The sequence below is a fragment of the Orycteropus afer genome, unplaced genomic scaffold, assembly GCF_000298275.1.
Source record: "Orycteropus afer afer isolate SDZICR_OR568_19922 unplaced genomic scaffold, OryAfe1.0 scaffold00021, whole genome shotgun sequence".
NCBI classification, from domain to species: domain Eukaryota; kingdom Metazoa; phylum Chordata; class Mammalia; order Tubulidentata; family Orycteropodidae; genus Orycteropus; species Orycteropus afer.
This window is the reverse complement of record NW_006921608.1, coordinates 7,184,013-7,195,236: the sequence shown is the minus strand read 5'-3', so window position 1 is coordinate 7,195,236 and position 11,224 is coordinate 7,184,013.

Here is an 11,224-nt window from a genome sequence, read left to right as displayed (position 1 = left end):
TTTTTTTTTTTTTTTTTTTTTTTTTTAGCACTTTCTACATTTCAGATCACATGAGAATCTTGGGACATACCATGAGAGTGAAGGCACACTCAGCTTCTGAACACATGAAACTCATGCTCTAAAGCGAGAGACAAACATCAATCAAGGAATCATAAAAAATAGTCATAGGATTACAAATTAAGAATTGATATGAACTAAAAGTGCTGTAAGTGCTTTGACAAGTGTCTCTCTCCCAGTCTATGGAGAGGGAGAGACTGGGGATGGTGTCCCAGGAATCTGAAGGATGAGTTGATAGATGAAGGATAAATGGGAGTCAGTGGGCATAGGGGGGGACCTCCATCCACCTATTTGCTTCCTGCTGGGGTATCATTATCATCTCTTTCCTTTACTCAACTCTCAATAGGTTGTTCTTTACCTTGGAAACCATCAGAGGCTGAAAGAGGTTTCTATGTGGTGCTTTTTGAAAAAATGGAATCATTTATCTATTTCTCTAGGAACATTCACTTCCTAGTTTGAATTTATACCATTTTTCTTGAATTGATATGTTTTGTAAATGTTAGTTGCTATGACAGTAAATTGATTCACTTCAAAAGCTATTAACAACAGATTGGCTATTTTTTTTTTTTAAATTGTTGTTATTATGAATACTATAATAGCAAAATGTCAGCAATAATCAAGGAAATTCCAGAGAGAGGAAAAAATGGTATAGGGATTTGGCAAGATATGGTGTATGTTCTGATTCATTAAACATCATTGAAGTTAATTTCTGGTGAATAATCAAGAGATATTAATTCATGACATATGAAAGGCCTGAAGAGTAGGTTTAAGAATGATAACATTTATCTTCTTTTCAGCTAATTTCATTCATTCTCTCAAATATTTATTGAGCATCTACTATGAGCCAAGGTCTATGCTAGGTACTAAAAGATGAATAAGCAAAATCCCTACTCACTGAGGAAGCCATGAAATGGAATTTTCATGTGCACAAATGAAAGGACATTAAAATCAGAGAAATGTGGTGGAGTCTCTTCTCTTATGGAGCACATTGTAAAAAAGGCAAGAATACACTTGGGTGAATGACATTGTCTTCAGTGTATATTCCACTTTCTAAGAGTAGTAGATATGTGGTAAATATATTATTCAAACATACCCTGGTGATAAAAATGCCACCACCATGGGATGACTATACAAAGTACAAAATGAGTCACATACCGTGAGAATAGACTGTGCCGATGAATTGCCAGCCAATAATTTTCTGCCTTTCTGACTCTGGAGCCAGAATGCCTCTCTGAGAATGCCAGCAGTACCAGTTAATGGCTGTCTAACCTTGGTCAAGCCACTTGGTCTCCCCTGAATTTCAGGAGAATTTTCCACTTTATAAAATGAGGATAACAACAGTACTTACCATATGGGGTTTTTATAAGGACAGGTTTAAGGAGTAAGCAAGTTAATATTTGCCAAGCATACGGTAAATGGTGTGGTGTGTGTATGTGTGTGTACATACATTAATCTCATTTTACTTTATTTTAGAATTTTGAATAAGAATATTAGCTGATTTCAAACTTCAGTCCTTTCTCATTTCATGATCCAGGGAACTAACTAATAAACCATTAACTATATAAAAAGCAAATGGCATGAAAGAGAAAGAGAAATAAGAGGCATGGATAATTCAAAAATTAGAAAAGAGATCCTGAGTAATTGAAAGATGATTAAGGACAATGAGCTATGAAGTCAATCATTTCTTTCCTCCTTTATGAAGAGAAGTTGTTTTGAAGACTGTGAAGGGAATTTGTTCCAATGAGAAGAGGGCCTCTTGAGTGTTGCAGACCTGAGCTTTAGTGCTGGATTTTTAGATTAATAGCTCCTGAATGTCAACAATATTTTAAATTTACTGAGCTTCAGCATCCTCATCTATAAAATGTACATATAATTAGGGTTCATTTATACCCAGTGTCTTAGTTCTCTACTGCTGTTCTAACAGAAATACCACTAGCGGATGGTGCAACAAATAGGAATTTATTCTCTTACAATTTAGGAGGCTAAACGTCCAAATTCAGAGTGCCAGCTCTGGGGGTGGGTGAAGTCCCTTCGACTTGGGCTTCAGCTCTTGCCCTCACTCTAGGCCCACTGGAGCTGGAGGCATCTCCTAACTTAGCCAGCTGCTGGCTGCTAAGATTGACAAACCCAAGGTCAGCAGGTAAAATGGTACAATCCTAGATCAATAGGCAACATGGCAGGTCACTAGTTCAAGCCTAGGAACAATCCCACAATTGGCAGGTAACCCAGCCCAAAATGTGCCAAAAAGCTGGAGCTCTTCCTCAAAACTCCTCCATACATACTGAAAGGAGGCCACATCCCGAAGGCAACTAATTAACTGCTCACAGCAGATTCTACCATAGAAGTGATTACAATCTCATCATGGGGAATAACCACATCCAGCTGCCAAGACACTCTTTAGCTACCAGACCCAGTCTTGGCACTATGTAGTTATTTAAGAAATTATAGCTGTTACTGTTATTACTGTGAGCTCCTAAAGCAACTATATTAATGGAATAAAAATTTTAGAACGGGAACACATTGAATGTATATAATCCTTAAGATTAGAAGACTGAATAGTTCAGTTATATAAATAATATCTAAAAGAAACTGTCAAAAATCCTGATACATACTATTTAACCACATTAATGTTTTCATCTGTTAAACTGTGGGGATCTATAATGTTAGACTGAGAAATTAAAAGTTAATTGATATTTAAACTTGTAAAAAGAAGCAGATGATTCTGTTCCTTAGTAAAATAAGCTTCTCTTCTAGTTTAAGTTTAAAAATTCACCAACAACTTGGGATGGGGTTGGATTGGGTCTATGAACTTTGTTAGCACATTTTACTGAATATGACATGTCACTCATTTGTTAACATAGAGGGTTGGACTAGTGCAGTGGCCAGGCAGACTGTTTTATAAAGTGAGTTATTTGGCAATATGTCTTTTCTTCTCTCTCTCTTTTTTTTTTTTTTTCTCTTGTCTACTGAGAGCTGACTAAAGATGGTACCTCCCAAAAGTCATAGAGGTATATTTTTACACAAAGCGAAGCTAAGGTTGTGGAGAAACTGCTAATAATTTCTACCACTACTGGACAGGTTTAATGGCATTCATTTGTGTGTGTATTATATATAAATTTATATACAGTACATTTACCAGGAAAAACCAGTTGCCTTCAAGTCATCTCAACTCATGGTGACCCAATGTGTAAGATTATATATATTTAAATCCAATATTTAATCAAATATATATTTAGAGAAAAAGTTATTGCTGTCTATTCAAGACTCAAACTAACTTCTATTTACTTAATTTCAAATCGACAGCTAATATTCTTTTAGCTTGTATTTGAATATGTGAATGCTTTTGGGTCCATTGTGTACTACAGTTGACTAGATTCTAAACTCCTCTAAATGTACCTCACCTTGTGATAGATCTCAAGGTACATGCCAGAGTATTAAACAGGTAACAAGTATTTTGAAACATGCTTCTTTTAGAGATTTTATGTTTTTATAAGTTTTATAAGTAGGTTTAGTACACCTCTCCCACTCACTCATTTTCTTTTTCTCTCTAATTTGTGTAGCAAATTTCTTCTTAATCAATAGTGCACAGTAGTATTTGGTCTAATCTAGGACATGATGTTGTTGAATGCTGTCAAGTTGGTTTTGACTCTTAGTGACCCTGTAGGACAGAGTAAACCGCCCCCACAGAGTTTCCAAGGCTATAATCTTTACAGAAGCAGATTGCCTCATCTTTCTCTCATGAAACCGTTTGTGGGTTTCAATTATTGACCTTTTAGTTAGCAGCCAGCCACTTTACCATTGTGCCACCAGGGCTCCTAACCCAGGACACATCCATTTTTTATTGTTGTTGTTAGTTGACATTGAGTCAGACCCCTACTCGCAGCCACCCATGCACAATGAACGAAATGCTGCCTAGTCCGGCGCCATCTCATGACTGGCTGCGGATCAGACCATTGTGAACCATAGGTTGGGTGATTTGGGGAAGTAGATGCCTAGTAAATCACCTTTCTTCCAAACCTGGAAGCTTCGGTTGACACCTGTTCAGAATCATAGTAACACACAAACCTCCACTGACTGACAGATGGTGGCTGCACATGAAGTGGACTGGAATTGAACCCGGATCTTCTGCATGGAAGGTTAGAATTCTACCCCTGAACCACCACTGTCTCCTTCAATTCTGCATTAACCAAAAACCAAACCCAGTGCCATCAAGCCAATTCTGACTTACAGCAACCCCCATTGGGGTTCCGAGTCGGTAAATCTTTACAGAAGTAGATTGCCCCATCTTCTTTCCATGGAGCAGCTGGTGGGTTTGAACTGCCAGCCTTCTGGGTAGCAGTCAAATGTCTTAGGCAGTATGCTACCAGAGCTCCTAATTCTGCATTCGTTGTTGTTGTTGTTGTTATGTGCCATCAAGCCAGACCTGATTCATAGCGACCCCTCCGTGGGTTTCCGAGGCGATATCACTACGGAAGTAGATTGCCCAACCTTCCTTCCGAGGAGTGGCTGGTGGGTGTGAACCGCCAGCCTTCTGGTTAGCAGTCAAGTGCCTTAGGCACTACGCTACCAGAGCTCCTAGTTAGAAGCCAAATTAATGAAGTTTTACTATATTAATCTCCTGTGTTATTTTTCTACTGCTGCCAGATTTATGTCTTAGTTTTAATGATTATGGATGCCAAATATATAAGGGAAATTATTTTTAAAATGACCTTCATAAAGGACAGAAATGACTGTATATAGAGAGAATATGCCTGTAAACAGTAATGCCTCACATTGCTCTTAATTTTATTGAAAGCATCATGTGTTTCTTGGAATGAGGAAGAGAAATACTTTAAATCTTTCAGATGCAATAATAAGAGGCTGTAGTGCTTTAGGAAATTGGAATCTGAAGTCACAGAATGGGTCAAGAGACCAGTTCCTCCTTTAAGGAGACTGGGTGGAAAGAAAAATAGCAGCATTGTGCTAAAGGTCTAATGAGGCCCCACCACCTGGGACTCTCCTGCTGAACTCCCATGTAACTTACTGAATACTTAGGGAAAAAATTACACTTTTAGGTTATTCTATAGCCATGAATTGGCAAATTGGCAAAAGTCCTGAATAGCCTTGAATTTAAGGCTGAAAAAGGAGGAAAAAAGGGTATTTTATCAGGTCTTGTAAACTTATTTGGATTTTCCTGAGAGACCAGCCCATCATAAAACAGCCTATTTGACTTTGAATATGTGTATTACACAACACCCATGAGGCCATTGAGTCCTTATCTATTTTTATTTATATGCAGACAAACAGGTGTGTGTGTGTGTGTGTGTGTGTGTGTGTAGTTTTTCGAAAGTGCAGAAGTTGTTTTAGCTTATTTTGGTTCCTTGCAAAATCACTTAAAAAGTACTTTTACACAGCTGACAATCAATTCATGGGCTTGCATTCCAAAAATGATGTTTTTTTTTTTTTTTTTTTTTTCTGGAATGAAAAAGGTTTAAAATATTAGCTGTGAGTTGGTGCGCCCACCCCCCAAACATTGGTGTTGCTTTTTTGTTTGTGTTTTTGAGGTTGAGGGTTATCTATGACTCATTGGCAAGCTCCAGTTCAATCAATTTAGAAAGAACTTTTAGGGCTGAGTTATTTTTAAATGCCTGAAAATGAGGGAGCTGTAAATGGAAATCTAATCACAGCTTAACCTGTAGTCATGCAAACAGTCAACTATGAAATCAAATGAGTTTCCAACCCTCTTAACCCATTAATGGTTACTGACTAGCTATGTTGCCAAAGCATCATTTTTTAAAGAGCAGGAAAAGGGAAAGGCACTTACATATCTGGACGGGGTTGAGGTGGATCGGAAGGGAGGGGTGCGTCAGAAGCAGAGAAGGAAGTCTCTAGGATATGATAATTTCCTCACAGACATAAGCATGCAAGCTTGCAGAAGCCTGTATCTTCCTTTGTTAACCCATTGTCCATGGTTTGCTTTGGTTTTATGAAACCTTTTCATATCAAGCAAAAGAATTATATATTACTGTTAAACTGCATCTGATTTTTGAATACTTTACATTTCAGAGGTTCAGGCTCTGCTGTCCTCATGATTAGACATATTTGAAAAATAGAGTCCCAGCATTTTTTGGGGGTCTGTGTCCATTTAAAAAATACATAACCTTGGCTGGTTTTCTCTCTGGCCACCTTCCACCCCTCTGTCTTTTCTTTGGAGATTGATATCTCTTTTCTCATTTTTCCTGCCTTTTGACTCAGCCTCCTTTTTTTGCTGACACTTTTTTAGGCTCCCCTTCTGCTTTTCATACCCTCTGTTCCACTTTGAGTTTAGTGTCATCCTAAGAGGTATGCCCACAAATAGCCAAACATTAGCCATAAGGCTATGTTGCTAAAACCAGTTAACTAAACACCTGAAAATTCAAATTAGTGAACAGTACACATGTAAAAAGGTGATGTGCACATGTGTCTCACACATATGTCAATGCCGAAGCATATGGATAAATAAATTGATAATATATTATTAATGTTCTTACTTTCAATTTTGTGTAGTTAGTCTTTTTCAGAAAAGGCATTCCTGTATGATGGTAAACACACCAAAATCTTGCATAGTAGCAGTTCACGATTGTCGAATGAATACTCTGTACTCTGTTATCAGGGCTCCTTTCTTAGCTTCTCGTTGCCACCCTAATTGACTAGCATCTGAACCAATATAAAAACTTGCATGAATAAGGAAAGTCCAAGTTAGCGTTCATTGAAAACCATGGTTGACTGTTGCACCTCTGAATAGAAAGAGGCAAAGTTGTTAAATGGTGCTACAGTTCCAAGTAGTAATTACCCCCAAATGAGTCCCTGGGGTTTGACCAAGCCTCTTTTATGAACATTTCCATCCACTGTCCAAGTATGGTTGAGAGCAAAAGCAGTATTTTTTTTAAAAACATGCACACTAATAAAGATGGAAAATAAAAAGAAAAACCAAAGTAAACACCTTTTGTTGTTGTTGAGTGGGAACCCTCTTTTCCCATATATTTTAAACAAGGTGAATGGGGGCCAGGATGTTGATGGTACTTAGTTAACCCATATAAGTAGTCTGTTCTTAAGTCATTCCAAAGATCTACCCCAAACTACAAGAAAGAAAGAATATTGTCTTGGGTTTGAAAAGATAGAAATTGAAAGTAAAACAAAAACAATCATCAGTCTTTTTTCACAGTTGTCATTATTCCTTTGCCTAAGACCCTATTTGCCATTGCATTGCCATTACATACTTACCCACTGTAAATACTATACCCCATCCACACCCCTGAAGGGGTGCATATTGAAATAGAATAAAAATTTCCTGCCGGATCATGTGTCGCTCTCTTTAAATAAGTCATTATGAGTAATGCGTAAACCCTTATTTGGCCTTCCTTTGAGATACGGTATTACAATATTTAATAAGGTGGCAGTTTAGTCACAACAAAGCTGCATTCTCGAGGTTCTCAGTGGCCTTCCAGAATATTGTGAACATGCAACAAAGTATTTTGCTCTAAGTTTTAAACATATGTGATAGTTATAATCTGCTTTGTCATTAATATCCATCAATTGGAGGACGTTTGGCTGAAAATGAAGAAAAGATTTATTCAATCTAGTTTCACTTCCATTCATGAGACTGAAATATATGTAGGAATATGAAAAAGACTAATGCCTCTATGTTAAAGAAATCGATTTCCAGGGTGCCAAGTGGAAAACTATAATTGAAATTGACCCATTAAATGATTACATTATTTGTGTACCAAATCTAATATATTTCATAAAACTACAGAGCTGTTTCAGTAACTACCTGCCAAACTGTATATATTATTCCTAATTAAGTTTTATAAATGTACTTATAGAAATGTGAGGTTACAGAATTATCCAAGTAATATGTCTCTACATTTATGAAACCTTGTTGCAGAGAATTAAGACAAGGCAATGCATTTCTAATCCCATGATTATTTCATGACTCGTGAAAGCTATAAAAAACAAGGTGGCAAAATGAATATTCAAGGGAAGTTCCTAAGGTAAACTGAAATCTAGTTGGAAATATAACTATTTCCTTCTAACTTTAACATTTCATATTGCTCATAATAAGTCATACTATAGGAAGCACTTCCCATTTACAAGCATATTTAAAACCCATTTCTGGAGTACCTACTATGTGCCAGGCGCATGTCATTTCAAATACACAATTTCCTCTAATTCTGACAGCCACTCATAAAACAGTTCTCTCTATTCCTATTTTGCTGATGTGAGATGATGAGTAACTCAGTTAAGGTACAGAGTATTTAAATTTATGGTTTTTTTCATCTTTTCCCCCTGCTTCCTCACTGGATTGCGTATTGCTGAAGGGTAGGGTAATATCCTTTTCATCTTTGTACTGAGAGAATGAAGGCAATTTGTGTTGCTCAGGAAATGACTTTTAAGTTTTTCCACCTCCTTGGTTTTGTTTTGTTTGCACAATAGAAAGACTCTTATTAATCTATTGCAATTTTTTCCAATTTATCAGGTAGAAGTACATAGCTTTTTTAAAAGACGAATATTATGGGATAATTTTTAAGAGAAAATGTGCTGTCCTTCATATAAGATGATGCTACTTGCCATTTTCACTTAAAAATATGTAAAGTACATATAGAGATGAGTAAGGCAGAGTTTTCAAGAAGCTCTAGAAAATTGTGAAATATGCTGTTTGTTATGCTATCCCTGGTACTTCCTCTCTCTTTGGTCCTAAGGATTTGCTACTTATCCAAGACTATCTTTCCTGGGAATAATTAATGAGTTCTTGTTAATCATTGGAATAGGACTGAGAGTTTTAGTGAGATGAGGCATGTAGGAACCTGCTCCAGGAATTCATCTGTCTTGCTAGAATATTATTGTTGTTGTTGTTGTTATTTGCCGTCGAGTCAGCCCCGACTCATAACGACCCCTCCTTGGGTTTCCGAGGCAGTATCACTACGGAAGTAGGATTGCCCAACCTTCCTTCCGAGGAGTGGCTGGTGGGTTTGAACCGCCAGCCTTCTGGTTAGCAGTCAAGTGCCTTAGGTACTAGGTATTGGAAAACCAGTCTAGCAGTAGAACACAGTACCTACAGAATAAAGATAAAGGCAGAAAGCAAGTCAGGAAAGCAGTTGGCATCCACTAGGTCAAATGTCTAGGTGATATGTAGGGAAATTTACAGCAAGGTAAGGTATTCAGGAGCAGGGGATGCTTTGAAATTTAAGAGGGCAGATGTTAGCATTGGGATTAACTTGGCTCCATATTCTAACTCCCTGGCTCTAGCAACTAAATCAGAGTGTACTCTTAAACTGTGGAGAATGACCAGTTGGGTTTCAGACTTAGAATAATTGGTATGCTAAGTTTACCAAGAAAGGAACTTTAGCACAGGGAGAAGCCTTGGTATAACTGAGACCAAGGTTGTCATCCAAACAGTGATCAGATGACAGTCCTTATAGAAGCATGATCAGTTGGCAGCTACTCAGCTCCATCTACTCAAGATAAGGATTGGGTGTAAAGACAGCAATGGAGTTGAATTTGTAGGTTGCTTTTATCAATTTTCCATGCTAATGCTCCATATCAAACTACCCTCAAACTAAGAGGCTTATAAAAATAAACATGTATTATTGCCTATAAATTTATGGTTCTGCTAATCTGGCCAGGCGTGGCTAATTGCAGCTGCACTTATTTATGAGTCTGCACTCTGGTGGCACAGTTGCCTAAGGCATAGCTTTTTTTTAAAAAGAAGACTGTTAACCATAAGGTTGGCGGTTCAAACCCACTGTATGCTCTGTGAAAGGAAGACAAGGCAATCTACTTCGATAAAGATTTACTACCTTGGAAACCCAGTGGGGGTCACTATGAGTCAGAACTGAATTGATGGCAGTAGCCTGGTGGTATTACTCAGTCCTGGTGGCACAATGATTAAGCACTCAGCAACTAATCAACAAGTTGGTGGATTAAACCCACTAGCCACTCTGAGAGAGAGAGAGAGAACTGGTGTTCTGTCTCTGTAAAGGTTATAACCTAGGAAATCTCATGGAGCAATTCTACTCTGTCCTGTAGGGTTGCTATGAGTCAGAGTCAACTTGACAGCATGCAACAACAGCAAACAACAAATCAATTCTAGGGCACAATGATTAAGTGCTCAGCTGCTAACCAAAGAGTTGGTGGTTCAAACCCATCTAGTGGTTCCGTGGAGGAAAGATCTGGCAATCTGCTCCCATTTGCATCACAGCCTAGAAAACCCTATGGGGCAGTTCTATTCTGTCACATGGGGCTGCTGTGAGTAAAAGTCAACTTGATGGAATCTAACCACCACCAGTCAGCTGGCACGTACTAGCTGTATCTGGCTACTCTGGGATGTGCTTATTTACATAGCTGTCTATGGCAGGGGGAATGGATCATACTTGAATCACTGTAAAAGAGCTTTTTCTTTTCACTTAACATCATTTAATTAATAATAATAATAAACAGAATAAATCCGTAAGTGGCTCATAAAAGTATAAGGACCTCTTGGAACATTGGTACCTACTGTATGAATCTGAAGCCAGAGAGGGAGGCTGTGGCTTAGAGAGAATGATGATTCTTTGAAGACAAGAAAAAGTGGCCTAAGGTGCACAGAAGCAGCACCTTACTATAGAGCCTTTTAGCAATGTGCCAAAACAAAGCATCAGCTTCACAGATTAAGCCATTAGTCATCACTATGTGCACCAGCAACTCTCTTGACAGAGTTGTCTATCCAGTAGAGACTCAGTCTGGGACATGTGCATATGAGTGTGTTATATATATTGTATATGCATTAACACCAGCAATTTTAACATCACCTGCAGATATTCCTGGAAGTCCTGTACACAGATTTTTATCCTATATGTTATTGTTGTTATTAGGTGCCTTTGAGTCAATTCTGACTCCTAATGACTACATGGACAGCACAATGAAACATTACCCAGTTCTATGTCATCAGCACAGTTCTCTGTCATGCTGAAGAACAAGCCTTCAGGTATTGATGGAATATCCATTGAGATGCTTCAACAAACGGATGCCCCACTGGAGGCACTCACTTGGTTATGCCAAGAGATTTGGAAGGCCAACTGACTGGAAGAGATTGATATTTGTGCCCATTCCAAAGAAATGTGATCTCATGGAATGTGGAAATTATTGAACAATACCATTAATATTGCAT